General features: G+C 40.2%; 1 long non-coding RNA gene across 1 annotated transcript; it reads right to left on the bottom strand.

Annotated features, from left to right (window-relative positions):
- Positions 1 to 1,563: 1,563 nt before the first annotated feature.
- Positions 1,564 to 4,296, bottom strand: LOC138956795 (uncharacterized). The gene is made up of 3 exons (XR_011452799.1): positions 3,696 to 4,296; positions 2,982 to 3,157; positions 1,564 to 2,216 (listed from the first exon to the last, which is right to left on the bottom strand). It is a non-coding gene; the product is annotated as an uncharacterized lncRNA (long non-coding RNA).
- Between the last annotated feature and the right edge of the window lie 416 nt (positions 4,297 to 4,712).

Genomic DNA, 4,712 nt, shown 5'->3' with positions numbered 1-4,712 from the left:
CCCAGAAATGTACCATTGAATTGATGCAACAACAAAAATAGCACTAGATTTCTACAATTTTGATTTTGCATAGAACACTCCAAAATAATTTCCGGGGAGCATCTCCCGCACCCCTAAGTTTTTTTCAATTTCAGGAGTTATTTCCCTCAGGTATTTTCATGCTTAAATGCTGTGAGTGTGATGCATGTGTAATCTGATAACAAGATCATTGATGCTAATTATATTGCTAATGTATACATTTGATTTTGTATTTACAGAAGCAGCCATTCCTTTGCCCTCCGCATCTAGTGAGAGCTTAGGACCAGGGCCAGATCATGCCTTTGCAAAGAGGGACACGACTACATGTGAGGGTATTGTTATTGGAACACAGACTACCTCAAGTTGGCAGAGCTGCAGATGACAATTACATAACAGGCCTCTGTGATTAATCGTCTGACTGAAGATGTTTCTGGCTTGAAGAAAGACAACATGAAGGTGAAGGAGAACATACGCTCTTTTTCTGTTGATTCTCTACTGAAAAATGACACTGCAGTATGGTTTCACACATATGGTGATCTTTCGGTATGCATGTACCTACTTCGTAAAAAAAGGCAGGTCTACATTACTGGTTCACATCACTCCAAAGAGCAAGAAGCTTATTTTGTCATGTAATGGTTTATATAATTTACTCTGGTACTGTATAGAATAAAGGGCCCATTATCAATCAAATCTCTGGTCTGGTCTGAGTTTGTTTCATCAATGATTGTATGTGAGCTTACGAACATAACGATTCCCACTTTAAATAAATGCGATCAAGATAATTAGGTAGACAACATGTCAAGAGACGTTTATTCCTTATTTCTTGTTATAATTGAAGGATATTATTATGCAATATACTGCTTTGTTTTTTAAAATGGCTTCAAATTGTCTCCCTTGTTCCGACACTTTAGTACACAATTTGTGCATTCACTTGAGTTATTTCTTAAAGAAAATTACCCCCCAAAATTATTCAAAACAGTCTTTGACATATCTACAGTTTAATTAAAAGAAAAACTGTATTTTATTTTAAGTGATAAATAAATATAGACAAATCTTGGGACTGTGCACAAACTGATCGGCTTGAACTCAAAAGTCGCAGCCAAGAATTTTCTGCAACTTTTGAGTTCAAGTCTGTCAGCTTGTGCACAGTCCCACAATCAGTTCAAAAAGAATTTTCCTTGATATAGCCTTGAAAAAAAAAAGTAAGTAACAAATTTTGTACAAACAAATTTGTTCAAGGGAGACAATTGGAATCATGTTTTTTAAAATCGGTGAATTGCATTATAATTTCCTCCAAAAAATAACAAATAACTGTGAAATGAATTGGAAAAAAAGTGCTAACATTATTACCTTGATCAGATCGATGTGTATGACAAGGAATTTCTATGTTTGCTGATTTGGTTGTCCGGTAATGACTTTCATGCACAGGGCTTCTAAATTCACTCGCTCAAACGCTCATGTCTGCACCAACATTCACACACGTCCATATTCATAAGGGATGGTGACAACACGCTCTTGAACAACAAACATGGCACAAAACGAATGAACATTTCAAACATTTCGCTATTGAATGAAATCATCAGTACATGGATATCAAATCATAAAACATCTCACAAAATACCTCCTTGCCATTCCGAAGTTGAAGAAGAATACAGTCCGGCATTACACACACTACACTTTCATCACTGAGAATCGCTGTTCACAACACATGTCCTCGGCTCTGATACGTTCTCCGAATAATACACACAAGTCATGGATGATGGTATAGTCCGTACGAAGCCGAACCACTTCTTACTATCCTCTGACACAAGTTCTTATCAGCTTCCACAATCTTCTGTCTTAACTGCAGGCATTTAAAAAATTAAACCTGAACTCACACACAGAGGTGACAGCACTACGTACCCTCCCTCGCTGTAAACAAAGTACTGATTTTACCTGTCCATATTGAAACTACATGTATACATTTTTCACTTGACAGAACAGTTAACTGTTGCTACCAACTTAATTAACTGGTATTGGAAAAAAATATCACACCTTGAAAACCCTAGTTCAGTATATCATAACTATATACAGCCTTCAAACGGTTGGTACCGGTTGTTGAAGATCTCTTAGTCGCGCTTCCTTGCATCCGGACTTCTTGATCAAAATTGAGGCCTTGAAGAGTCGTCCGGGGAAACTTGTCTTGTCTTGAAGCATACCTGAAAATGAAATTATTTTTTTTACTTGACACTAAAGCAAATCTTATGCTGGGTACAAATGCTAAAACAAGTTGCGCCAGTCTGTCAAACATGTATAACGATACTGAACGCAGTACATTTCACAAGGACAATGCTTAGCTGAAAACCAGCATCCACGTCGAATAAGGTAAATGGCAACCCAGCATAGCGCAGTAGCAAAACTGTCCCACAGGAAATCACGCTTCCCTGTGTTTAAAACAAATCTGTTTAACTTTCTAAGCTTGTAGCCCTGAAAGTCAAAAAATTATGCACTAGCCTCTGGCTAGTGATTCTGAAAACGTACCAGCCAGAGAGCAAATTTTACGAACCAAACCAACAATTTGATTCAGCATCTTCACTCGCATTTGGCGAGTAGATGAACACTTCTACTCACCAGTTGCATGCTTCTACTAACTATGGCGAGTAAAATACTTGCCACTTTCACTGTTTCAGGGCTGGTTTGTTTTTAACCTAAACATAATGTTGTAGTTTTCCAGAAATTGCTCTACACACAAACATACACCACCGCCCTGGTCTCTTGACTAAATGTAAAATGCATAGTTTGTTGATAATGCACTTTATAAATATCACTGTTTCTCTTTCCCCAGTCTTGTAGCTGTTGTAGTTAACAAGCTCTATATTTTAACTTTGAGACTTATGTTCTGAAAGAAATAGACCACACTCTGATGTAAACCTCTTGGTAATGCAACCCTAATTTCCTTAATATTAATTATTATACACACTTACTTAACAATTTGTATGTCATCGAGAGCAGCTGGTGCAGTTTTCATGGCAGCATGCCCCTTCCACATACATTTGTAGTGTGTACAAGTTTTGTCTGCTGGCACAGTGTCGATTCCTTCAGCCATGTAGTGTGAAGCAGCAAAAAGTGTGGCGGCCACATGGTTGCAAGACTGTCCTTTCTGGGTAAAAACAACAACACACATTCAAATTCTGTTTGTGTCATCTTGATTTTCCTTAGCCTGCTAATAACAATTAACTTTATCTTTCCTAGGAATTCCTACAGAGAGCTTGTAAGCGCATGCTGTTGATATAGATATATTTTATATAGATCTATATAAAATATATACCGGCTCAGAATGGAATTTGATCTTACTGCAGTGATAACCTTCATTGACAAGAGGATTCACAAACACATGTGTACGTACACATTAAATAAAACTCAGGTACCTGGTATTCTATTGAACATGCCTAGCCAACATGGCATGGTCTCCTGGAGATACTGATTGAAATTACATTAACATGCTGCTCATAACTTTGTCAAAAATGACAGCTTTTGCATGCAGACATTTTCAGTAGAGAATTATGAATCTCTGTGTGTGTTTGTCACTTTGTGTGCCATGCATTATATGACTGAGTATGAAAACTGATTGTGTAAGATACCAAGTAATGCAGCCATCAAGTTAATCCCACAAAACATACAAGGCCAACAACACTTACCCAGCAATACACTCGCAGTAGGCTCCAAGTGCCTGTCCGGTCAGCGTCCCCCCACAACAGCATACACTTCGTTGCGAGTCTGCTTCATTGACGTCAGCACACTCGCTCTGAGTCTGATCACCACAGTTGCTTTCTAGCTGTTGTGCCATGCAGAAAGACATTTTATGCACACAGTATGTCTATCGTTTACCCCAAGGTTTTGCATTCTTTGCGCTGGATGCGTCGTATAACTTGTCGAACGTCGACGCAGTAGTATCAGTAAGAAAGTTGATCCAGAGATCTGTAGATCTGTGGTCGATCACCTCTGCTTCGCTTATGTAGGGGAAGTTCGCCAAGTCTTTCGTCCATATACCACCAATAGCCGTTTCAAACCATACCTTCATGCATGTCCTTGACTTTTAGTTCATGATTTTGAACAAGATAATCCGTTATCTTGCAGAATTTCTCAAAGTAATCCTCTGGCAATAGTACTTCGAGCCCCGACAGTGAAAGAGGTATTTCAGACTGCCCCTTATTTCCGGTTATCAGAGAGAGGCTGCCGTGCCCTAAAATCTGATTGGTCGAAACGCTGGGGGCAAAGGTTATACGAAAAAGGTCTATTCAATTCAATTCAATTCTCTCTCTCCCCCTCTCCCCCCTCTCTCTCCCCGGCCCCTCTCTCTCTCCCCTCTCTCTCTCCCCTCTCTCTCTCCCCTCTCTCTCTCCCCTCTCTCTCTCTCTCCCCCTCCCTCTCTCCCCCTCCCTCTCTCGCTCTCTCTCTCTCTCTCCCCCTCCCTCTCTCGCTCTCTCTCTCTCTCTCTCTCTCCCTCTCTCTCTCCCTCTCTCTCTCTCTCTCTCTCTCTCTCTCTCTCTCTCCCCCTCTCTCTCTATAATCGACACGCAGGGGACTGCTGCGTCTGTGCTGGGCCAAGTCAGAAGTAGGGGAAGGGCTCCTAATATGGACCGGCTCCTAATATGGACCACCTCCTGTTCTGACAAACTAACGGCGCTAGAGCTCTAAAAACAATTGCATTCGCT

This window comes from Littorina saxatilis, unplaced genomic scaffold (genome assembly GCF_037325665.1).
Source record: "Littorina saxatilis isolate snail1 unplaced genomic scaffold, US_GU_Lsax_2.0 scaffold_1124, whole genome shotgun sequence".
Taxonomy (NCBI): domain Eukaryota; kingdom Metazoa; phylum Mollusca; class Gastropoda; order Littorinimorpha; family Littorinidae; genus Littorina; species Littorina saxatilis.
This window is presented reverse-complemented; position numbering and strand designations above follow the sequence as displayed.